The sequence below is a fragment of the Cyprinus carpio genome, chromosome B7 (genome assembly GCF_018340385.1).
Source record: "Cyprinus carpio isolate SPL01 chromosome B7, ASM1834038v1, whole genome shotgun sequence".
NCBI lineage: Eukaryota > Metazoa > Chordata > Actinopteri > Cypriniformes > Cyprinidae > Cyprinus > Cyprinus carpio.
Window position 1 is genome coordinate 45943156 of NC_056603.1, and position 27550 is coordinate 45970705.

Below are 27550 nucleotides of genomic sequence, written 5' to 3' on the forward strand. Positions count from 1 at the left end.
TATGTGAGCAGCACTTATGGGTCAACCGTTTCCATTATCATCTGGTAAGGGCACCTACGGCCACAGCAATTGACTCTTCCCGCAGTAAACCACCAGCTCTGGATTGAAGAGAGGGCTTCTGCCCCCACAACTACTGCAAATTCGAAAATCAATATCATGTTTTTAAACCATTACTCGATCAGACAGGCTGGTTTTGCAGTCTTACGTTTTTTTCTTTTGTTTTATGGACTGCCTTTAAACTCCCCACTTTTCCAGTTAAATGCTTTCCCTGTAGGTGGTTTTGCTGTAAAACAATCAGTTTGGTCCAGCACTGTTGTAACTAATTTTATACGGAGTCTGCTTTGCATAGACTACCCGCTCAAGTTTTCCCAAAATCGACACACAGCCAGTGAGAACCCTTTGGCAAACGTTTCCGTTACGCCAGTGATACACTTGACAGAACTTCCTCAAGTGCTCTCGCTCTGATAAAGTACCTACTCACACCTGTCCACACGCAACATCTGTTGGCGCACAGAATGGCAATAAATCTCGCCACTAAGTCATACAGGAATCTCGAGCTTGTTCCAACTTAATGATAGCTTGCTTGGGTTTGCTGTACTTGTACACCTCTCCAGACACTCTAATGGAAAAGCCCTTCTCAGCTAATGGTAACGTAATACAGAATCTTTTCAGTCTCTCACTTCTACCATACTTTACTGTAAAATTCTTTAAAAGCCCTATGCCAGCGTGACAACCTCCCAACCCCCCCCCCCAAAAAAAAAAAAAATAAAAAATGAAAGCATAAGAATAAGCCCTCCTGAGTGAGATGGTGCAAAACGCTTAATAGCTTTGCTAACCGCTAAGTTAAACCACTTAACTCAGAAATGAGTGATATTGGGAAAGCATGAAACAGCTATTTTTGAGCCCAACCAAGCAATTCATATTTTTGTATGTAATTCATACCAGATAGCAATATTGTAGAAATCATAAGAGACCCAACCAAAAGTCAGCACGTACAGAGTGGGTGCGGTGGGTGCTTGAGCACCTGCCCCCTTTACCCTTGATGGCCAAAGTCCCCTTTTTATCAAGGCAATTTTTTAATTTTTTTATTAAACGCCCTTTTGTGAAGGCCTTCCCAATCTAACTATTAGAATTAATGAAGAATAATTTTGCCGTAAATAAAATGAACGACATGATGACCTTATACCTGACAATCTCATCCGGGATGATCCCTCATGCTAGTAATTTAGCACGATACCAGATGCCTTCAGTAACGTCCGCGGCTACCGGTAAGTGGAGTTCTCAGCAGAACAGTGTGCTTGTATACTTATATTACTTTTTTCACATTTTTATCAAAGAATAAGGCAGGAAAAATATTGTCAATTGATCAGTGCTGTATTAATCATATAAGTTTATTTATTTTATTTTCACATCCCCTTATTTTGGACACAAGTAAAATGCCAGGTCATGCACTATCCATACTGTCTCTTTGAATTTAAATCTAGAAACCTCTACATGAACACACCTGCCTGAATAAAGTGCGGGGGAAGAATCTACATTTTATTAAAATTAAATATTTATTAAAAATGCAGCTAATGTAGTTATACACATAGCAATAGCCTATAAACAAAGGTGCCTGTTCTCTTTCATTCTTGCTGTTTGGTCGGGAAAAGTTTAAAGTGTGTTGAGGGTTTTATGTTATCTGACTAAAAATATTCATACTTTGAACTATTGAACTATATATATATATATATATATATATATATATATCTCCAAATTATACTTAACAATCCTGTTTTTATTATTATTATCATTCGAAAAATGAATACATTCAAAACAGGATTAGAATAGAATTCAATTCTAAATAAGACAGATATATATATATATATATATATATATATATATATATATATTATTATTATTATTTTTTTTTCACAACAGCAACGGTAGTGTTTGCAACAGCAAAACCACAAAACCCTGTAATAATAACAATAATAATATAATTCAATTCAGTTTCTAATTCCAGATTAATTAAGAGGTGCAAAGACATTTTTTTTTAACTTTTAAACTTAAAATGGTCTTTTCTGTTCCGTGATTCTTTTTCAAAACTGCGTCACATGGCATTTGCTGCTGTATCAATACAGGAGCATCCGTTTTGATACAAATCTCAGCAAGGAGCACAGCCCTATATTAAAAGCCGTGTTCCATGTGCCCCTTTTATACTTTGAGCACATGCCCCTCCAGAGGTCTCTGCACGGTCCTGCACAAAGTCCAAGTCCTTCCCCAAACCCTAAACCAGAGGTTTCAACTCTGGCCTCCACAATTCAAAATCCACTTTCCTGCAGAGTTTAGCTCCAACCTTGATCAAACTCACCTCAAACTCACTTAACTTTCTAGCAATCCTGAAGACCCTGATTAGCTCGTTCAGGTGTGTTTGATTATGGTTGGAGTGAAACTGACTTTGAGGACCAGAGTTGAGAACGAGTGCACCACTGTGACACATGAATGTATGATAATTATTCTTAAAAAAATAAAATAATAATAATAATAATAATAAAACACTGCCAAACACCAATAGTACTAGGTTTTGCCTTATTAATTTGTGCTGTTGTACATTCACAGGCTACTATTTTAAGAAGACTATGGATCCAATATATTTTCCCACACGTTTGGTGTAAACCAATTCTGTATTATTGTCTTTATTGCTGCTGTAAAACCAGCAAACAACATTCTTTTTTGTATTGAGCTTATACAGAAGCCAGAATCATTATTAAGAAGACATAAGATAATTATTCTAATTTTTAGAACATAGCACAGACCCTTGTTTTCTGGGTCACATTCACTGTCTTTCTCTCCTCCACGTTCCGTATCTTACTTTCATCAAGTCAGCATTTCCAGTTGTAAAAACCTTTTCCTTTTCTTCACAAGCAGAGAAATTGTTATAATGATCACATACTTGCACTCCAGCTCTATTAATATTTTATTTGCCTCGAAAGATCACACAGAGGAAAATAAAGCATCCTTACTTACAGTTTATGTGTTTGTGAAGCTGCGTTAGCAGCTCTGATGCACTTTCACATGAATCGTGAGCAATCTTGTTTTGTAAAAAGCTGCTCTTTTCATTTTGCCGATTTCGTTTTTATTTTTTATTTTTTTATGTGTGCGCAGGGTCAAATCCTGCCACATCACATGGATTCTCACCAGCCCGTGTCATTTGACTCTGAAAAGACAGCCAAGGATTCATCATCGGCGAGCGATGGAGTCACTTTTCATCATTCTTTAATAATAATGCACTCGCACCCTCCAACAGAGTAGTGTAATGACAATACAAGCCCTTTTATGCCATAAATACAATAGATTAGCCAAGCCCTTTTGAGGGAGGAGAACAAATTAAGCAAGTCTTATCCCTCCATTTCCTTATGTAGCAAATATATATACTGAGCACTCTTAAGTGATGGAGAAAATTAAATGCTAATGTAGGGGAGAGAAGTTAAAAGAAATGATATGTTTCAGGCTTCTAGCTGTAGCTTTTTTCTACAGTGTGCTTATTTGCATTCTTGAGAACTTCTGATTGTTAGTCCGCTCTCGCTGCTGAAGTAATGTGGGTGGAAAGTTCAATGCTTCCTCTAGTTAATGGCTTTTAGTGTGTCTGTATTAGGTGGGGAGATGATCCACCTATCACAGGAGCTCCCTTTGCGGTCCATTATGCCTTCATCTACAGCATAATGTTGATAGCCAAAATCCGCTAACCCTTTTAAATGTGGAAGAAAAATGTGCAATTCTCCCTCATGAGCTAAATGGAAAAAAGGAGCAAAAATGGAAGCCAACGGTAAGCTACAGAGGAGACGGAACAGAAGGCAGAGACGAAAAGTGAGAAAAGAGTTTGTCATTCTGTGAGCAGCTCCTTGCCCACAGTGGCGTAGGGTCATGTTTAGGCAGCTAGCTTGGACAGCTTTCAGTCAAGTGTGAGAGAGTTTAGCGAGAAGGTTTTGGGGTTGACGAGAGATAGGCCTGTCCCCTAAATATACACTCTCCATGGCCCAGGGTGAATTATAACACCGGCAGCTTGGGCTGTGTTGTAAAATGCTGCAAGAATGCTATAGACCAAGTAGACAAAGCTAGAGCAGTCATGTAGAACACCATACACTCCACACAGCTCCTATCATACCGGGTATTATGGTCGCATAATGCACCGGGCTACTGGACTTTTTTGTCATTTTTGACTTTTTGACATGGATACCAAGTAACCATGATTTACCGCGGTAACAATTGACATGTATATATTGATATAACCAGCACCAAAATTGCTATCATACAATATGTTTTTAGACATTGTAGCATGGTAATGCTTTTTAGCCATACATCATGGCAACAAAATAAGTAACATTTAGTATACAATTAAAAATTATTTAGACATATGAAATAATAAGTTAAAAATTTACTCTAACTGTGCATGGGATGTTAAGTTTTTGCATTAAATGTAGTTTACATGTAAATTAAATGCAGTAAGCTGAACTTAAGACGTGCATGTTATTTGTTTATAGTATTATGTTGTTATCTGAACTTAAGTACATCTTTAAACATGATTTCAGTGGACACTTACAATTAATTACCATCAAACAGCCTCCTATTTTTTTTTTTTTTTATTTATTTATTTTTGCTCGTTAATAGTTAGGTAAGGTAGTTAAGTAAAATCGTATGTGTATGTATAGGATTATGGGATCTAAAATATAATCTTGCAGAATAAGGCTTATATGTGCTTTATAAATACGCAATAGTATTTATGACCAGTATGTTAGTAATATACTTGTAATAAGCAGCTAGTTACTAGTGAGAATTGGTGCTTAAAATAACCAGGCGTTACCATGATTTTATAACTTACTAGTATCTCTTGCAATATGGAAAAATAAAGGTGGGCTGCCTGAACTCTATGAATGTGCTGAATGTAGTGACAAGCATTTATGGTAAACTAAAACTTATACTTAACTTTAGTTCTGCTTAAAAACCTACATTGTGTATTTAAATGTTTTAAAATGCTTGCTGCAGCTTTTAATCTCGATTATTAACCAAAGTGCATTTTTAAAAGTACACATAGTGTGTTAAGGAACATGTCAGGAAAGTGTACTGTCGTGAAAGTAGCCTTTAATTGCATTGATATTCTATATCTGCAAATACATATTTATATATACTTTTTAGATTTGAAGTAAACTAAGTGTAAATGTCGTACAATAACATGAACTCTTTTAACAAGAGATTTTATGAAAACATCTCAGTAAAATACCTATTATAATACATGTATAGTATATTCATTCAGTATGATGGCATTGACCATCTGCGTTTCACTATTCTTTGCAATCGTTTTGGTACAGCGTACGTTTAGCAGAACCGTATGGTTTGCCCTGGTAAAATTTTACGTCTGTCTGCACATGCTGATGGCGGGATTTTCTACGGTACACGGCTTGTCGGTAGGGTGGGGCCGTGTCCCTCACAAGCGTGCTGTAGGAAATTTTAGCGACTGCTATTACACTTGCATTTTAAAGCGTTTCCGTGGAAGTTTTAGCAGGCGTCGTGGGCCGGCAGATTCGCTCTGGTGGCATACGTTATGTTCCCCCCTGGACCGATGTTGAGCGTGCCAAATTACAGCCGGTAATCTATTAAATTGCCTCGCACTACCAGCTCTCTAAATTCAGCTCACTCACAGTCACACAGCATAAGGGGCGGGAACCATGTACTGCTTATTAATTTTCAGGTGGTGCGTCCCGGCATGTTAAAATCTATTGCTGTGAGTGTGTGCTTCGCGCGCACGACGTACGAGTAGACCATATCGTGGTTGCTATCTCTTTTTATTTGGATACCCCTCCCAACTTTAAAGTCCAATACTGCTAGCTGATAAAGAGCCAATGCGATTCAAGGCTCATAATACCCATACAAAGCAACATTTCAAGTGCGGTCGGAGTTAATGCGTTTGCACGTTCTAGTGATATATGAGGGTGTAGTTTAAGGACGCTTGTAGTGGCAAAGACTTCATGTTGGAAATGTGTTCATCGAAGCACCCGTCATCAATAACCAGTAATGCTGCTGAACAAGGCAATTAATGCACATTATCTTAAGCAGTAAGCAGTCAATGCAGATGTTTGTGAATTTAGTTCATCAGCATCTGGCATGTTTAACGCTCTCTCCTGGCTAAGTAAAGTCACTTTCACAAGCTGAGCCTTTTGAAACGCTTGTGCTCTGCTGAATTCATCAAGAGCTTTCTTTGCTTGTTGTTTATTATGCTGGCATGACAAGTGATGCAGTGTGGCGACACGGAAAACGAGACAGATTTCCATATGACCTTGTGTAATACAGTACTGCACGATGGGAGAACTTGTGGAATAGTTTTATTGCTGAGAAGATGATCGCCTTGGTTGATTTTATAATTTTTACGATACATTTAAAAAGAGGCTATAGCGGCTAAAAAAGTCAGATTGCTTAAAATCAGAGCTAGCATCCATCTTTGCACAACTAGACGCGAAGAAACAGATTGCACATTGCGGGGATAGGCGCCAGCTGTTAAGGTCTCCACTTGCGGTGTCTACATATGGAGAGGAACAGTAGTCGAAAACCGTTTAGATGAAAGGAGATGACCGCCTTAAACCGCTATGCAGTCGCTGCTAAAGCGCTGTTGCCGCCGGGTACTGTAGCCTATTCGGTCAGCGCCGTGCTGGATGTGCGCCTTGATCATAGACGCCACGAAATGACGTTCGCATCAGTGTTGAGCATCCGTTAGGGAGGGGAGCCATGCGGGCGAGACAGCGCCTGATATGGCATGAAGTTTGATGCAGAGAAAATATCCTGTAAGGTGTTGCAAGATTTTTTAATGACGCGACAAGCGCAGACGGAAGGTCATCAAGCGCCCCCCTCGGGTGCCATGCTTAAAGCTAGTAACGCCCTCCAGCACCTCACATCTTACATGAGAATGTCATATTCTCCTGCGCCGCTAATGTTCGCTTTTTGGTCTATCTCAGCGTCTGCGCTTTCCTATCATGCTGCGCTACAGAGAGAACAATTATAAGGGAACATGCTTCTGACCGGGTTTATCCAGTCTCACGTGAGGGCTTCAGTGAAAATCAGTGCCTGGCTTTCTGGAAAACAGTTCTGGCCTTCTTGCTTTCACAAACAATCGAGTAGTGGCTCTCAGTCCCACCAGTAGCTGATTGATATTTAGAGATGTTTGTGGGACCAAAACTGTTTGAAACTGCAGCGTTCATAACAGACTCATCAGCCCCTTGGATCACTAAGGATAAATATTTCCCACAGCCCCACTGCTTGAGAATCAGTGTTGCAGTGGCTAGGCGGGAATGGGCAAAAAATCATCTGCCTGGAGAGAGAGAGAGAGAGAGAGAGCGAGACACAGAGAGAGAGAGATAGAGAGAGAGAGAGAGTAGGACAATGATAGGAAAAGAAAGTGGCGGATGAACTTCAAGCGTGCTAAATATCCATTCCTAAAGGGGTCAAACAGTCAAAATTTGACCAAAAATGACCTTATGTCTAAGTGGTAGGAGTCATTTTATATAACACTAACAGTATATATATACATATATACATATATATATATGCTGGAAATTCAGTCTGATATTCAGCCATGCATTAACCCTGTGTTTTTTATTTATTTATTTATTTATTTATTTGCAATTGACTTAACTAATGATTTAAGTTCTTTAAACTGTAAATTACTCAAATGAAAATTTTAAAAGGCTTTGTTATGGATTATAAATGAATGATAAAATAATACATTATAAATATGATACATTTGAAGCCACATAAGTAACTGATGTGTACACTACGTCGCACACCTGTAAAGATTTGTCCACAAATCATTTGAATTCTATATTAATGCAACTGTAAACAACTTGCATGGAAACAACCTAGCCAAATTGTGTCTTCCCCTTTATAATGAAGCACTGAAAAAAAGTTGTTTACCTTCAATTGTTAAAGAGCATTTTCTTTCCCCTCTGATTTTATGATGTCTTCCTCTTCCTCCAGTATTTTTTTGTTTTCCAGTACAAATATCTAAACATTCTCTAAATCGAGATAAATTTATTTGAGAAGCAACCATTACTTAATAATATTAAGTCTTGTTTTCTAAAAATTTTTATCATAGTTTATACTTAAAACATATGAGAAAAAATCTGCCAGTAAATAAGGGAAAGAAAAATAAACGGAATTCAAAAGGAAAACAAGTTTATTTTTCTTACTCCAATGGTAGATATTTTTCTCTTGTTTTAAGAATAAAATCACTTAATTATGATTTCCGGAAAACAAGACTTCATGTCTTATGTCATTTTGCTTGTCAAGTAAATGCATCTTGATTTAAGAATGTTTAGATGATTGTGCGGTGCACAATACAACTACAGTATGTGTGCTACAAACCAGTGTGTTTATGATTATACTAATTAATTAAAATAATAGACAGTACGGTTTACAGCGTCATGCAGCATAATGGACTGGTTTTATACAGCTAATAAGCTAACTGGAAGCAGCTGACACCGGAAGGCATTCATGTTAAATATGGCTGGGTCGGATCTTATAGTTTGTTCAAAATACCATGTATGACAAAATCTCTTCCGGTTGACATATTTCTATCACCTTGTTTTCCCTTCAAAACAAGCATGAAAATAGATTGCTGGACTGCGAGTTCATGCCAATTCAGTCATATTTAAATAATCACAGCTTTAAACAGGAAGGGAAATTTGGTTTAGAAGACTTAAACCCCTTTTGCCAATAAAACCATCTTTATTGCTGCTGTGTTCTCTATCTCTCCATTTATTTTTGGTTGTGCGAGTGTGTGTGAGAGAGAGAAAAGATTTAATGAATCACTTTGCCCAGAGGAATCAGAGTCAAATGCGAGAAAGCGATGTGGCAAGGTGCTTTGATCGCTGTAGACACGCAGGCATAAACCCCCTGTGCAAGTGCATTTAATAAAGTATGCTCATTTTTTTTTCTAGATGAGCTTGGGTGTGAAAAAGGCTAAAAAACTGTTTAATATACACGCAGAGATTTTAAGCCGTTATCTTAGCTAGTGTTAACATGCTGGCCCAACCTTGAGCAGAAGGTTTCCAAATACATATGACAGGAATGAGGATTTAATATAGGGTGTGATGTGAACATACAAATTTTTTTATCAACCTGTCCACACCCTCATAGATGATGTATAGGCAGACATGGAGTTTATTAGCATTAGCTATTATTGGTAAGCATCCCTGCCATTACACACAACTTAAAGCCTCTTCAGTCTCTAAAAACTAACATACTGTACACAGTTCACAGCAAGTGACTAGAATATGTGTGTTTAGTGTCAGCAGTCCTCAGGTACAGTATAGAGCCTAGTGATATCTTAGTTCCAGCTCAGGAGAGTGTAGCAGTGACAATGCACTGACACTGGCCTCGATTTAGCTCAAGCCACCTGTGGTACAGGCAAGAGACACACCACTGGGGCACATCGTCACACTTACAGTCATTTCTGATAACACAACACATCTGTAAGCACTCCATGCACCCTCACAAAGGAATATCAGCCACGTGTGTGGGTCAGAAACACTGAGAAGCTAGAATGTAATGAGGCTGCAGAAGTATTTCCAATTTGACACACAATTTCACTGTAAATTCAAAGTAGTAGTTTCATTAATACAATACAATGCAATGCAATGCAATGCAATGCGATATAATATAATATAATATAATATATATATAATATAACATAACATAACATAACATAACAACATAACATAACATAACATAACATAACATAACATAACATAACATAACATAATATAATATAATATAATATAATATAATATAATATTAAAGTAATATATTATAAAGCCCCAATAAGCCATGGTTTACAGTGAATTTATAACAGCTATGGGACGTTGTTAATAACTATTTCGTTAATAACTAAGAATTTATAACCCCTTAGCAGTTATAAATTCACTGTAAACCACAGCTTCACGGGGCTTATTGCTTGTTTGTAGTGTAATTTACAACAGCTTTGAATGCGGCTCAACCAATCAGAATCAACAACCGGAACTATCCGTTTTATGAAATATAATATAATATGATATACTCAGCTCACTGGAATACTTGATTCTGATTGGTCTGTCAGGAAGTTTCACGTGTTATTGCCCCAATAATAACCGCTGTTAGTAGTAATGAGATTAAACAGGTGAGATTTTTAATAAATTTCATCTCGGATTAATATCTTTTGTCACCATAATTATTTATCTGATAAAGCCTGTGTAATAAGTGATATGACTGTACCGTATCCCTTAATAATTTGTCTAGTTTGAACTTGTTCTTTCTTCTTAGCTAAAAGCCACTTGCTAGCAACTGTTTTCATTTCAGGAGCTTTGCGTTTAGTATTAGTAGTTACTAATAATATATTTCAATGCAAATCAATTTTGTGCCCAATTATTTATTTATGTGGGACATAGCCGTGTAATACACCTGTACATCAAGCTAGTTATTAGTGCAAAATAAACCCCTTCATGATAATGTAATGCAATACATTATGTAATATAATATAATATAATATAATATAATATAATATAATATAATATAATATAATATAATATAATATAATATAATTTATGTATTTATTTTTTCTAGATTTTTTCATTGAGGTTTTAGCCAAGTTTTTGAATTAAATGAAAATATGACTCATATGCACATTTAAAAGGTTTTTAAGATGACAAAATGGCTGCTGGAGGATAAAGGTGCTTAAAAGCACATGATTTTTTGCATGCTGAACGTCACTGTTTAACATCATGGGACCACGTGAATGAATTTAAGCCTTTAGTGTGAGCGAAACCTCTACTGCATTAGCTATTTGACTATCTATTACTTTGAAGCTAAGTTAGTATACGGCTTCAATGTGGCACCTTTCTGGCTCCATCGAATTAAAGTGTGTCTATGCACAAAGGGCTCTTCAAACAGGAGTGATACTGAGAAGTTTAAAGTTTTTGGGTGCTAAATTAAGACCATAAATGGGCCGCGGTAATGCTTTAGCAATTATCTGTTCCCGCGCTTCACAGTATCCTGGCAAAAATAATGTGTTTGTTCTTCATATTGTCAGGGACCCATATACACTCGTCCCCATTTTGTCTTTCCCAGATAATCACATTGTTAAAAACCTGGAAAACATGCCAGGAAGGTGCTTCGAAGCCTGTATGTCTTTTCCCAGTTGTCCACTGGTCCTTAATGGAAGCCTTCACAGAAACCCAAAGCCTCTCAGGTGCGGCTGAGAACTTGTCTCCAAAAACAAGAGGCACTTCTTGGACTTTTGATGAAGGTGCTAGCCTGAGAGCCAGCGGACCTATGTTCTCATCAAGACCTCACGGCTTAAGCCCTGCAGAAATATGAAACCCTGCTCATTTTGCAAGTTTTTTCGCTCAATCTTCAGCAGGCCTGATAGGGCCCCATAAACCCTCCAGTGTTTGAGATCTGGAAGCAGCCAGCTTAGCACGCATCTCTTACCTCCTGTTATGTTTTTTTTACTTAATTAGCCTCTTACCAAACCCCTTTGCGCATGGCTGAAAATTAAATGTGGTGTGACTCAATCTGGTCCTTTTTTCATAAGAAATATATGCAGGGTCCATGGCTCTGGCCAAAGCAGTGTATGTTGTCGAGGGCCAGTTGAGGTCGACTAACAGAGAGGTGATGAGTCCCATATTATTCCGCAGGGACGGTGGAGTTGGGCGCCGTTGATGAGATGAGATTGTACAACGTGTAGCATGCACGGACTGGATAAGGTATCCTCACATATATGAATACCATTTCTCATCTGAAATCTATGTTTGTGCTTTGGAAAACAGGTATTATTTACTTGTGGACGAGCCGTGGTATAGAAGTACGTGTGATTAGGCTATAGGCCGGCGTGTCTAATTAGAGTTACAAGGACACTTGAGGGAGTTTTAATAGCCGCGCTTCGGTGAGTTAGTTTAATCGAAAACATGCAAGCGAAAGGCCCTGCATCCAGTGTCAAATCATGGCGAGCATACGATTGTTTTGCTTTCCAACTTGTTTGAAGGCACAATGTCAGGCCAACCTTCATTGATGTAGTCTTCAAACAATCATGGTGTATCACGGTTCCAACAGCGTACATCAGGTCGTTCGCAGTTGTGGCTTCACTTTATGGCCTCTAGCTCCCTTTCTGTCCGTCTAATATGGTTTGGTATGTAGGGAGATGTGTGATGTATATTTATATTATCATATATGATCATATACTATATATATTATATATATATACATTATATAATAGACGTATATATATATATATCCTATATATATGATACTGTGTGTTGTGAGAGAGAAGAGAAAGGAGGACAGAGGAAAAACGAGAAGAGAGAGAGGAGAGAGAAGATTCCATCCTCTCTGTCCGTTCCCTCAGTGGTAAGTGCGAGGCAACAGCACAAACCAAGTAGGGGTGGTTTTGGAAGTGGATTTAATTGAAATTGTATTATTGACCAACATACGCATTGAATGGTGTAAACTAGGCTATTGTGCCAGTGGTGCGGTAGCTGGGTCGAAAGTGAGAAGTGAGTAAGGACACACAGTTCTGAGCCAATGGAGACGAAGTCTAAAGGACCTAACAGTGAGGAAAAAAAAAGGTAAAAAACTCACACCCACTCACACACAGCCACAAACACACACACATGTGAGATTTTAATCCCCGATCTGTCTCTTACTGTGGCTATATATCTGTCTCTCTTTTGGCACAGCGTCAAGCATCTAGCTCAAGCCCTACCATTTTCTAATATATATGTTACAATTTTTCACATTGTTGCGGGTCTGGGACACCTCCCTGAATGCTTCAGCAACCATATCACTCATACTCTTTGGTCATGGAAATTTTGTAACTAGACGTGTCTAGCGCTTGCAATGCGTTTGGAACCGTTGAAATGTTATTTGACTAATGTGGGGTCTTTGTCAGATTGTACAATGCATAATTGTAGGGTGGGTTTTTTGGCATTGAGAAATGTGTCTTCCTGGTTTCCCAATTTAGAGAGAGCTAGACATGTCCGATTTCTGTGATTGTTGTGTGCATATGAGCACACCTCGCTCTTTTTTTATGACAGATAGATGAGTAGATCAGGAAGCGTCTGAAAATGTACCGGTCAGCGCACATTTCCGCGAGGACTCTTGATGTCCATTCTGATGATGAGACGAGGGGGGTGAGCATGGAGATGACCAGAGGAGAGGGAGTCACTTTAGGTAATTGGCAGTGAGATAGTCTGGCGCAATGAAAATTATGCTATTTTTAATCTCTGCTCAATTAATCATCAGCTGGAGAGCTCTTAACGGTAGGACTAATTATTTTTCCCCGAGTGACTTTAGAGTCACCACAAGGGGCACACGATACCTGTTAGTCAAACACTAGTGAGAATTTGCAGGGGAGTTTTGCTGAAATTGGGTGCATTGTGGGTATTTTGTATATTGATTATATATTAGGTATTATTACTATTATGCATAGTCGTAGTAGTAGTAGTATATTAGATTAGTAATAAGTATAGAGTATTAGTACTTCAAGTATTTTCATTTGTAGTTTAACTTTAAGCATGGTTTGTATATAACCTTTCCACCAATTATAGCATACACATAACCAAACGAAAAGCCTGGCATTTACAATTTAATTCCTTTTTTTAAAATAATTGATACTTATTATTATTATTAGTATTTGATGATTATTAATTATTAATTATTACTCATCATATTAATACTCGTAAGTAGTATGTTGTTGTCCTGCTCAATTATATAATGATAAATAAAATTACATAATTAATAATAAGTAAGTAATATAATAATAATAATAAATAAATAATAATAATGGGACTATTAATATAAAATAAGTAAGTGATAGAAAAAGAAGAGAAATAAGTTCGCCATTGTGAGATATAAATGTTGTGGATTAATAGTGAGATCAATCCATGTAGAAGGCTAATACCATCCACAGATTTGGGTTGCACGATCTAATTCAAAACCATTTCAAAAGTTAGATTGTATACACATGTGATGAGATTGGCACCTCATTATGTTTTTTTTATGTATTTATGTGATATATTGTAATATATGGTATTTGTGTATTATTTGATTTAATTCACGTTTCTTTTAAATCATTAATATTAGTATTGGTTTATATAATAATAATAATAATAATAATAATAGTTATTGAACAAAATGACATGCAAAACTGTCTAAGAGTGTAGAGCTTTGTAATTACTATACAGTAGCTCAGATTACTTTGAATTATTTTAGAAGAATTTGTAATAATATATTTTTTAGGATTATACTGAAAAATATTGAGTTGATATTATAATAATTTATAAATAACTTCTAGGATGTTGGTCTCTTCTGAAACTAGAAGAAACATTTGCGTTTAGAAGACATGTGAGAGGTATTAGGCTTACTAGAGAAAATCTCTGTGGCAAGCAAGGTTCATAAACACATCCTATTTTCCCTGTATCAGAATCTCATTACTGTCTTGGGAAAAACATTATTGAATATTAAAGGGATATCTCTTTTCTTTCATATGTGTATGGAAGATAATTTATTTGGAGGCGACCTGTAGGGTGTGTGGGCCAAGTATGATGTAGAGATGAAGAGAGACAGGAGTGCAAGAGAGGGAAAATAAATACACACATCACTCGCACGCACCTCATTGCAACCATGTCTGACATGGATTCTTCTCACTGCTGTTGTGTTTACTGTACACTCTTGTGTCCTGGCTCACTGATATGCAGCACTGCTGAAAGCATATGCAGTGCAACGCGTGAGGTTACCTGACAAGCAAACCAGGTCAACAGCGGTCTCCCACAACCTTTTTTCCTCCTCCTGAAGTCCTCTAGCTCGAAGCCGGCTCATTCTTGCGCCCCCATGCACGTTTAGCTCAGCTAAAGCACTGCGGTGAGCTGACTGCTGCGTTACCTCATCTAATGCTATTAGAGGGCGTTATGCTGTCAGTTTTGCCGGGAATTTCCAAAGGGAAGGGAAGCGCTAAAAAAGTTACTTTTGATAGCAAATGATTCTGTTTGCCCATCAGCAAGTACCAGTATGCTGGTACTATACCGTAGGTCATATGGCCTCAAAAAGTAAAACTTTTTTTTTTTTTGTTGGGTGTGGGGGGGGCACTATGTGTATATAAAAGTGAAGTTGGAATAACAGATGTGATAGCTTGAGTCTAGGTGCCACAATGTGCGAATAAATAAGAGAGAGTGACAGCGAGAACATTAGAGTCAGCAGCCTAATGAGTCTACAAGGACAGTCCAGGATTATTGAATCAACTGGCACACAACAATAACTGGAAAGAAAAGAACAGGCTCCTTAGTTTTTCTTTTCCCTCAATATTCCAGCCGTTTCAGTGGTGTCTGGTGTTGAAAAGAACAACCATCCTTATTGTGCAGATGCCTCCTGAATGAAAATATCAAAAAACTCGATGAAGGCGTCTGTGGACAAAGACAAGATAATGTGTTTAAAAGAGGGGTTTTAATCTCGCTAAGAGAAAGAGTGTGATCGGGCTGATTAGAGGTGCTGGAAGGATTTGAAGGATTTGGAATGGTGGAGAAACAGGACAGGGGACATTCAGAGGGAAACACATTCCTGTTGTTGCCAAAGAAATGGAGAGATCAGTGTCTCAATGTGTGTAATTGCACTACTAAACTTTATCCAAAAAGCAATATGTCATCAGGCTGTCATGATACAGTAGGTGAACAATACCAATATGATGTACAGCATCTGCTGAGATTGTGATGTGTGTGAAACAAGTGGACACTTCGCCTACCCCCATAAGGCTACGGAAGCTGAGGAGCTGTTCAGATTTGAAAAGCTGACAAAAAAAAACAACCTGAGGAAATGTGAAAATGGCAGGGTTATTGATATGAAAAAGGTTGTTCCTTGTAGTTGAAATTGTATTGGTTTAACAAACCACAATTTATATATTTCACAGTTAGTAGACTAACCATCTGGGGGTGGTAGATTTTACATTGAGGGGAAGAAATGATGACAAAAAAATAAATTTGGGGGGTGAACTATCCCTTTAAATATTTCTTGTTGGCTGTGATTTTTTGTCATTTCATGCTGTATTTCTCTTCCAGTGTGAACAGCAGCATTACTTGACATTGACACTTCCTGCGGTTTGTCGAGGCACATGTTATTGTGTGTGTGTGAACACATGTGGCAAATGCTATTCTGTAAATGCTATATATCTGTCAGATAATCTTGTGGATTTCCGGCTGAGATTTTTAGACTGTGTCTCTCTCACAGACACACACAGAGCGACGGGGACGATGGACAGAAGGGTCAGCAATTCTGGCTGGCAGTTATGTTTTGGCAGGGCTTTCTATCCAGAAAACAGAGAGCAAAAAGAGCAGCCTGTAGTTCAGCGGGCCTCTGAGGGACGAGGCTTAACTTGCAAAGAATAGAAACACATGCACCCGCAGAGCGCTAAAAATATAGAAGGACGACTTATGCGTTCACACCGCAAGAACGTTCACACATGCTACGAAAAAGCTAGGCATTAGCCTGAAACAGCAGGACAAAATACACACACACCCAAACACATAGATTTACAAAATCCTCATATCCTGTCAATTAGCTGAGGCCTCTGGCCCACTTACAGCTTTCCAGCAACCCTGCCACCAGCCTCACAAACAGCAGAGCTCCGACTGCGCCAGGGAATCCACATTTTGTCCACCACGTAATTAGACTCACAGAATAGCTCTGAGAGCCATATCTTCCGTTCCCCCCCTCCCCGCTGTTCCCCTGATCTCGGTTCGTTTTCACAAACCCGCCGTGGAGAAGAGAGTGGATGGTTTCTTTTGAGTTATTTCAAAAGGACTGGCTGTGTGAAAAATGGCAGGCATTATACTCCGAGCCCCCGTCGGCAGAAAATCCACTATACAGGAGTGACAGTTAGCGTTGCCACAGAGCGCATGCGTTTCCGGCTTTTCTGCAGCCCGGCGACATTCGTCTCTTGCCCTGGGCTAGAGGCCCGAGTATGGCCCCCTTTGTTTGCCGTCTCCAAAGCTTGGCTTTTCAGGCTCAAAATCAAGTTTTAAAAGTGGCTTGAGGGTCACACTTTAAAGCCATGGGGTTTTAGGGAGAATATGAAAGGAAGAAATACTTTTTTGCCTTTGCAGGCCCATAGACATTTAGTTTTGCTATTGTTAGCCTAGTAAAAAAGTAATATATTTTAAAATTCATACCAAGTATGGTTCAAATCTATTGAACATATTTACTGACATATCGCTCAAGACTTGCTTGATATATGTGTTTTTATTTTATTTTTTTAAGTACTATGATGAGGATTGTATGATCTTTGAATAATATCAATCTTTAAATGCAAGATAATTAAAGTTTACCTGAAGTATGCTTGCAATAGTTTCTACTTTAGCTCAATCAAATATACTTCAGTATATCTTTATTTGGAATTCAGCACTACTTCTGCACAATTAGAGTGCATTTAGTACAAAATTTGTTCCTATGTAGCAGACTTTAAGTATACCTGTCCAGCGTTTAGTAAGTACACAAGTATGCAAATGTATTTGGGGTATACTTAGCATGAAATAAACGTATTTCCAAATATATTTTAGTATATTTATTTTTCATTTGTTCACCTTATACATACATACATATATACAATATATATACATATATAGATATATATGTATAAGGGTGAATTATATATAAGGAATATACAATTTTAGAGAAATATACAAATAAAAAGAGGAAAAGAGAAGAGAGAAGAGAGAGAGAGAGAGGAGAGAGATAACATGGGATCAGTGGATTTCAGACTTATCACTACTGTAAGATGTTCATTTAAATGAAACAAGTTGGAGGCAAAGCTATTCTAGGAATGATTGAATTCATCTCAATGCATGTTTGACCTGTGTCTGCCCCCATCTAAATGCTCTGAATTATTCCTGCTTCAGAGTGCGTCTTTGAGTGACATCTTAAATGGTCTCCATCTTACCTCTATAATGAGCTGGGAAAGAGACAGAGATTGTGCAAATCACAATTACATGCTGTTATATTACATTAACTGCAGCCTAAAATCAGGCAATGTTCTGTTCCATTTGCAATGAGATTATTGGACAAAACTGTTCTTAGAAGAGAACCTAAAATAGTTGCACAAACTAGCAAAAGACACAAAATCCAGTTAAGACTAGAAAAAAAAAAAGAGATGGTGTAAGCTGAGAGAGAGAACAAACTTATAGGGAAGAAAAAGGAACATTGAACAGGAAAACTATACTTAATATGCCAGAACTTATCAGTTTCACTTGAATGCTTCCGCACACAAGCAGAATGGATAAGAGACAACATGATCTAATGTATAAAAATCCATCCATCTCTGACATTCAAGACTTTCCAAAGTATCTTTCATGCTCAGACTAAACCATAACAAATTTTTCATTGTTGGCTTTTCAGTGGTCATTTTTGTGAAATGTATGTGTGTATAATGTAATGTAGAGTTATAGAGTTAGTGACATAATAGTAAAACAGAAGCGTAGCCTCCAGTAACAGGCTGTATGGCAGTGGTGTGCAAGGAGCACTAATGAAGTACCGCTCTCACGCATGCTGCTTCTTTTGTTGTTTTTCATTGGAGGAAACAATAGCTGAAGACGGCACAGTAAACGACAGATGAAAAGCCAATGTATGGCCTTGAGGGGCCTGGTGGGCATGAGAGCCAGGAATTGGAGTTGTCCGAAGCTGTGGAGATGTGCTAGTGGTGTGAAAGACTGATCGACAATCAAATGTTCATCAACTGAACACTAACAATCAAAATTGGCTGGACTTGCAGCTCTATGTGCACAGAATACTAGGCTGATGGAAAATGCTAGATATTGAATCACTTTAGTTTGAAGGACAGTTATACTCCAGAAGAAAATGAACATTATGTTATCATTCCAAACCAGTATGACTTTTCCCCCAACTTTTCTCTTCAGGGAACAACGCAAGTTGAATTTTAAAGAATATTCCGGCTTAATCTTTTCTGTTTAAATAAAAGTTAAGCGCTGGATAGCTTTTCATTCACTGAAATGCTGGGTCTAGTCCTCCTTGGCATGTCAATGAGAGAAAAAGCAATATCTGTTTGTTCCTTTGAGCAAACTCTTTAATGAATCAACTGATCCATTTCACGGAAGTCTGAATGACTTTTGTCATAAGGCGTGAAAACCTTCAGTCTCCTTCAGGAAAATTACTCCCCAAAATGAAACTACTCGTAGTGTTGTTTTAACATGTATGAAAACAGAGAGGGACACAAAAAGGTGACATTTTGAAGACTATTCTGGACATGACTTTCCATATACTGTCTTAAAAGTGGGTGATTCTTTTAAGCCAAAGAATCAGTTGATCTAGTTCACAAAAGTCTAGATGATTTTCTTTCTTTCTTTCTTTCTTTCTTTCTTTCTTCCCTCTTCTTTCGTTTTGCTTTCCTCTTATGATTTTCTTTCTTTCTTTCTTTCTTTCTTTCTTTCTTTCTTTCTTTCTTTCTTTCTTTATTTGTTTCCTGAACAAAAAAAAAAAGTTTTGAAAACACATCAGCTTTTCTTTTCCCCTGCCATTTCCTTACAGAGACTTAACGCAGGGTTTTAAAGAGATGAGCGTCTGATCACACGCTGACGTTTTCCTGACAGTCGTGTATGTGAATCACCTGTTACAGTTCTTAAAGCCTCTTGGAACACATTAACTGTCATATAAGATTTATCCAGCCATTTTGTAATCCTTGTCTGAAGCATTAACATTGCACTGGCATATCGACGTCCTGCAGATCGGAGACTACACACTCATCTTTGTTATTAGTGCTATTGAGGTATCGTCGCTTGACTGAGTGTTCATTGGTGCATGACAGAGCTTTGTGGGGCGAACGTACATCCGCACCTCTCCCTAGACACTGGGCAGCAATCCAGCCTTACGGTCTCTTAAAAGCGCACAGGAAGCTGCACTGAGCTCTTTCTGTGGTCTGGTGTCTCAGTCGGACCCAACTAACCCTTACTTGCCCACAATGCAACCACACCGCAGAGACCGCCACTAAAGTTAACAGGGAGCTCTTCAGGCATTATAGTCTCGCCTTGAGGTCAGGGGACATGTTTTGGGGTTCGCTTAAGGTCAGCGAATGGCTGTAATTGGACAAGGATGCTAAATTGGTTTGTGGCAACTAGTATCCTGAACAGTCTTGAGAGACCGTCTGAGTGGGTTTAAATGCCAGCCTGTTGTGATGGGTGACTGAAGAACGCCATTCATAGCATTCTTTCTTTTTTGCAGCATTGATTTCCTGGAATTGAAAAGCTTAGCAGTAAAGAAAGTTGTGGAGCGACACGTTCCTTGCTCTTGTATAGATGCATTTATTTCTTTTCTCACACTCAATTTTTCTCAATCTGTCAATTAATGTCTTTGTATGGTCCACCATAGAAGGCATTTTTTGCAAACATGCCATGTAATCAATTGATTCTCAGATAACTGCAACACATTAAGGTTTTTTTTTTTTTTTTTTTTTGATACCTTTCACTAAATTGATTAATCTTACATAGCATTGCACTGTGAAGGAACCGAACAGTGATTCTACCCTATTCTTTCTTTGCAGGAGAAAAAGAACATTAAAAGTAAGCCATGGTTAACCCAAATTTTTGCTCTTCAACAAAAGGCAGCATGCTTTCTTTTTTTAGATTTGCACTCACCCTCTCTTGCTTGTGCCATACCTCACATTTGGTCATTAACCGACCATCTCTAACACTGCAGCTTTGTGCTTTGGCATCAAAGCTTGGGGATTTCAGCATTTAGTGTTTGTGTGCACTTCAGCTTAGTGAACTTCATATTCAGTTGTTTGTGCATAGACTTTTGGCGCATCTGATGGTTATCTGTTTGCTTGTCAAGTGTTTAAAAGTGTAAACAGAATTCTATTCGTTTAGAAGACATTCTGAATAGAAGAGATATGAGATGTTAAGGATACTCGTGGCTTTGTGGCTTTTAATCTAAAATCTCTTCTCCCAGCCCTGGGAAAATAATTAATCATTCAGATGCGTAACAGTTAGAGCCTTTAGAAAATGCTTGTATAATCCTTCTAACTTACATACATGTGTTAAAGATGTAACCCAATAGCATGCCACTTCGCAGCAGCAAATCCTCCAATATGTCGCTCCGTAAGTACACTGTAGGTGTTCCCTCAGGCAAAGGAGGGGATTAAACTAGAAAGACACATTGACTTCTTTCCCGTACAACTTTGCTAAAATTTGATAGCTTTTGTAGAGTCAGCCTGTTAGTTGAAACATAAAAAACATGACGCATACACAAGGCTCGCATAAAGGCACATCAACTGCACACACATCCATTAGAGATGGATTCAGGCAATTAGTTTAGAAGTCAGAAGGTCATGGAACAGTAGAATTGCCCCACTATTTCAAAGCAGGTCTTCTTTTTTGAGCTCACATTATTTCTTATTTTGTTTAATTTGTGTTTTAGCTTTAAGTGTTGTTGTTTGTGTATGTACTCTTCCATTTTTGTGTGCTGTGGTATGTGTTTATCATGACATTACAGTGATTAAAAAATGAATAAAAAATTCCACAAAGCTGATCAAAAACATTTGTTGAACACTTACAATTCTAAAGAAATTTCATGAGACACATACCACAATTATTATTATTATTATTATTATTTAAATTTTTTTGTGCCAATATTTCAGTGTTTTCTTTAGTTTCTCCAGTTGTTTACAGCCAAACAATGTCATTAATGTTCCACCGCTTCTGTCTCCTTCTCTCTGTTTTCCCCCAGACACTCGGCCCCTGCCTGACGTAGCTATGACGGGTAAATGCACGCGGGAGTGTGACGAATATGGCCACTCGGATGCCTGCTGGATGCCTGTGCGCACCTCGCCTGAACGTAGGCCCAAGGCCACCCCTCCCAAACTCTCCACCTTCATGACCTCCCCCGGGGGCAGTGTTGCCGAACAGCCCGGCAGCCAGGAGACGCTAGCTGTTGCCAACGGGGACCCCTCGCACCTGCTGGGCGACCGTAACCGTAATCTCCTTAACAAGAAGATGGCCTCCTCCTCCTCATCCTACGACGCCTTTAGTTCAGCTGGATTTTCCGCCAGCGAGGAAACATCTCGCCCCGTCGAGGAGATTCCGCTAGCGCCCACAGGTGAATACAAGCCGACACAATGCGGAACTCTCACCAGGCGGGAAGTTTACCTGTAATCGACACACAGCGACTGCGAAGGGACGATGACAGTGACTCAGCATGGTCAGAGATGCTGTTAGCAAACCAAACCCTAAATCAAATGCAACATGGATTTTCCTCGAACTGCTCGCACAACTAGTGCGGTGCTACTTTAAAACCTAAATAGTCGTCTGAGTAAAAACTGTGGAATTACATGTTGTAAATGTGTGTGAGAAGGATGAGACGGAGGAGGGGGAAGTGGCCGAGGTGGAGAGAAGGGAAATGCTGGTGGATCATTGCTACTTTGCTACTAGCGTATCGGGCCCCGTAGACTTCCCCAAAGTGCTGCCTGGTTTCTGTAGACCTCTTTCTAAACATGCATGCATCATCTAGCCCCTTAAGAGTGTGTGCCCCTTGAGATGGACCTGGACTATACCTTTTTGTCTTTGTTTTTATAACCGATCGTGAATCGATGAGACTGGTTCTGTCTTTTAATCCGTTTTTATTTTTGGGGGTGGGCGGGAGTGTTTTTATGTGGATGTATTATGTCCATATGCAATCAGTCGAAGTACTGAACTGTCCGGACAACCAATCCCATTAACAAAGAAGAAGAAGAAAAAAAAAAAAAGACAGGCTAATGATGGACGACAATCATCGTACGACGATCGGTGATGGCATAACTACATGATGTCAGAGCGCTTCGTACGTCGTCATTGACTTTAGCCTTTCACAAGGGTTTGTAGATACTCAAATGGCGCAAGTGAACGGCGTACGCACTGACAAACTTACAGCGCGAGAAGCAAGTTTACCTGTGTGCCTATTAACTTTATGTACATGTGAAGGAACACAAGCATACACAGATCCACTAATGCACGTTTTTTTGTCGTGTGGGGTGAAGTATTGTACATATATATATATATATATCTATATATAAATATATATATAATCTGTAAACATACTCTGGTCACACGCATTGAAATCACGAGCGACCCGTTTTCATCCTGCTCACATGCACCTCTAGAAGTAGAGGGAGGTTCTTTACATTGCAGAGCTTGTCAGTTGTTTGCCTGAATGCCATGGGTTTGTGTAATTGTGGTTCATCCCTCTCTAGATGTGTGAAACTATGCTGAAGTTTTTGCGGTCTCAAGATGGCCTCCTGGCACACACACTTGCAAACACACACAATTGATCCGCACATTGTACATACGCATTATAATTATCTCTCTTATATAATTATAAAGCCACACAAACACTATTTGGATATGCTGCTGGGGTGAATTAGTTTAATAATATTGCCCTGCTGAAGAGCTTGGGCTGGCCCTGTGTAACATTCCTAGTATGAATGTTAAATAGAGCAATAAACTCATTCAACAGATTCACTCTCAATCTCACACACTTCAGAAGAGTAATCAAGGATGAGAACTTGTGTCCCTCATGTAGCAGTCAGAGTGAACCGACTACTTGTACAATCACATTCAAAGTTCGGCTACTACAGACACGATAGGAGCGATTGCAATGCGACAGATGATGCCGCTGTATAACCAAAGTATCAGGGAACAACATGACATGATGTCTCAAATAACTTGGACAGGAAAGCTCCTTTTTAGGTCACATGTTGCTTTAATTACCTTCACACATGTTCCAGTGCAATGTGGGGAAACCACATTCGCACTTATACACGCATCATGGGCCTATCCCAAACCAATTGCAAGAGGAGGAGTATACCGTGGCATCCGTGCTTTTAAAATGGAGGTAAATTATTCAGATGCAATTGATTTTTGTTTTGTTTTGTATGTTAATGGTTCCTTGAGTTTGAACGGACTGCCTTTTTTGCAGCTTCCAGATCTGTAGTCTGTATGTACTACTCGTGTTTAAAAGAAGTGCTCTGATGCTTACAAACTGTATACATAGATATGTAATTTTAATTGCACGTTTAAAGGGAATCTACACTTACTATGAAGAAGAAAAAAAAAAAGTGTACAAATATCATACCCTGTGAACATGGAAGTCCACTGCTTGCGTTGTTACGAACAGACACTAGACATTGTAGTATGACTATGTATATTGATTTGACGAGGATGAGATGAATCATACACATTCGTGATTCACCGATTTATTTACCGTCATATCATCCGTTGCTCATCTGATTTATTCATAAAATTGTTTTTTAGCAAATGTACTTTTATCCAATGGTTCTGTAATGTTTATATTCTTTTCATAAAAAAAAAATACTTTTCATTATGTAGAAAATGAGTTGTGAAACTTGATTCCAAAACAATTCGAAGGAGTCTCACGTACCTCACAACTCTGCGTTCTATTTGTTTTTCCAACTATACGCTCATAATGATGCCCTCTTCAGATCTCATCAGTCATATCTTCCCCTTTCCTTCCCAGTGCCACTTTGTATATGTAGTGCTTCTGTCAACTAAAAAAAAGACGACAAAATATAAAAAAAAAAAAAAAAAAAAAAAAAAAAAAAAAAAAAAAAAAACTCCAAACACTACTACAGAGTGAATGCAAGATATGCAACTGTGCCTTTTTATACCTTTATTGGTATGACTCGTTGGTTTTTAACCAGTATAAAACCAATTGTACTGAGATGCTTTCTAAAAGTGGAGGGAAGAGTACTTTATGCTAAAACTACAGTTCTGGCAATTTTATTATGATAGACTTTCAATTAGCAAAAGCTTTTATCTTGTGGCTTCTTTAAGTAAGCTCAGTCGAACTTTGTCAAGTATATTGATGAGTACCAACTGTACATGTCATAGGTGATACCCTGGTATATCCATCCATTTCAAAGTTAGCATGGTCACACGTCCAAACTGCAAGGATAACTTTACTCAAGAAAGCGACAGTTCAGAAAAGGATCAGTAACGATATGATGCTGTGATGGCGGATCAGCAAAAAAAGAGAAAACGCAGTGTTCTTTAGGGATGAAGCTAGCACACTTTGAGACATTCTGCCGTTTCCATAATATGAGAAGGCAGAAGAAACACAAAGCTGTTTGTGAATGGGACACACACCTCAGAGGACTATAGAGTATATATATATATATATATATATATATATATATATATATATATATATATATATATATATATATATATATATATATATCAGCTGATTAGATACAGTAGGAGTATATGGCAGTTACTATATCTAAAAAGAAAAAAAAATGAGGAGATCGACACCTACATCTACCATACATGCCTGGAAAACGTCTGCAACTTAATTGTTAAAGGACATCTGACATTGTCATTGACGTGCAGAAATCATTTTTGTTTAATCGTCGTTTGCACTCTGAGGTGTGTGTTCCTTAAGCTTTCAACTTAGAAGATATAAGACTTAGGTTGTAGCACTTAGGTCATAGGACGCATCACAGGTTATGAAAAAAAAAAAAATTGTAATTTTAATCATACTCTATTTGTCCTTTGACTTGGATGTTGATGTAGAATTGAGGATTGATTTTAATCATTGTTTTATTAGGAGTCACTATGCACGCAGCTTAGCTGAACATGGCAAATGTACTGAGCGCAAGCCCACCTCTATTTATGATCTATTTTACATAATTTTTGCTTTTGTACAGGTATTTCTGTAAATAAATTGCTTGTCATTTTTGTCTCTGCAGAAATTAAAATATACCATGATACAACAGTGGCTGGATTTGTTTTTTAAATCTCTTTTAGGATATTACACAAAGGGTAATTATTTAATTTGCCAAACTATACAGTGAATACTTAATGTATGATTGCAACAAACAAGCAATCAAATGAATAAATAAATGCACTTGTTTGTTTGTTTGTATAGTTTTTGTTTTTTTGTTTTTCTGCTGGCCACCCAGTAATTCATTTTACATGAATCGCAAGTCATAGAGCACACTTACGTAGCCAGCAGAGGCTGGCAAGCAACACACCTACTGTATAAATGAAGCCTTTTCCTTTGCTAAGTTGTGATGTCAAACACAGGCTTCTTAGCTTGACAGCATCCAGTAGAGTTTAGAAATTATTAGAGAGCAGATAGTATTTTCCATTTCCCCAATGCTGTTAAAACTTTCATTGAGTGTCAATCATCAATCAGAGATAATCATAGCACAGTTTAGTTTTAATGAATTCCTAAACAGAATCAGACTCAGTACATTAAAACAGTGTCTAGACTCTGATATAGAACAAGACTCAAAGCCACAGTTCACACTGATAATCAGTGCTTCTGACTCATCCAAAAGATCCAGTAAAATATGTATAGTATAACAGTACAAATCAGTACCACACTTGTTTCATCTAAAGTTTTATGTAATCACACTACAATGTAGTTAATGTAAAAAAAAAAAAAAATTGTTTAATAAAACATTTCTCTGTGCTGTGATTTTTTTCAATGTTCAAATCAAATGAGTTTTAAACAGTGTGCCCAGAGATTTTAAAACTGCTTTGTTTAGATTATTATGTACTTACATGGAATAACTAATATAGTGGGCCAAATGCGGAACAACAAAAATCAAGATGAAACTAAATGTCGCAATGATTTTGAGTGTAATTGCGCTTGTGTATTATTCCAGAGATGTATTCAAATGAGTTGTTCACTCGCAGTAACACATTTACTTAGCTATCTAAATGGGGGCATTCCATAGACGTAATGGCTTTCATACTGTACAAACTGTATTTTCTATCGCCCAAACACCAACCCTACACCTAAACCTACCCCTTACAGGAAACTTTCTGCATTTTTTAGGTTTTAATATAAATATTAATAATAATAATCATAATAATAATAATAATAATAATAATTAAAAATCTTTGTTTACTTTTTTAGTTTTACAAATGAGGAAGTCCCCAAAGGGAGGTTTTTTTTTTTTTTTTTTTTGAGATTTTGTCAGTTTTAGCTCACTTTTGGGTACAAATTTGTCCAGCCTGGCTGATCCGTGACACTGCCCAACTGACTATAGAACTAAATACGCATTTTGACTCTACCGTTTCCACCAAAACTGTTCCTTGAGAGTTCCACGGGGTCAGTATTCATGGCTGGGCTGCTATAGCTAAGCATTATTTTCACTCATGCCAATGCCAGATGTTGGTTTTAATGGTGCCAGCAGTGAAAATCATGTGACGCATGTATTGTTCTCGGATGAGTCCACCTTCACTGTTTTTCCCACATCCATGGGAGTTACGATCTGGAGAAGCCCCAAACAGGATTACCACTTGGACTGTTGCATGCCCAAAGTGAAGCACAGGTATGGATCAGTGATGGGTTGGGCTGCAATATCATGCCATTACCTACTGTGCTTGATGGGTCAAATGCCAATGACTACCGAACCATTCCGGAGGACCATGTGCGCCTAATGGTTCAAACATTGCACCCTGAAAGTGGTGCCATGTATCAAGATGATAATGCA

At 38.1% G+C, this 27550-nt stretch overlaps 1 pseudogene; it reads left to right on the forward strand.

Moving 5' to 3' along the window:
- Window positions 1-22442, forward strand: part of LOC122138068 — a 122494-nt pseudogene extending 100052 nt beyond the window's left edge.
- Window positions 22443-27550: the final 5108 nt, after the last annotated feature.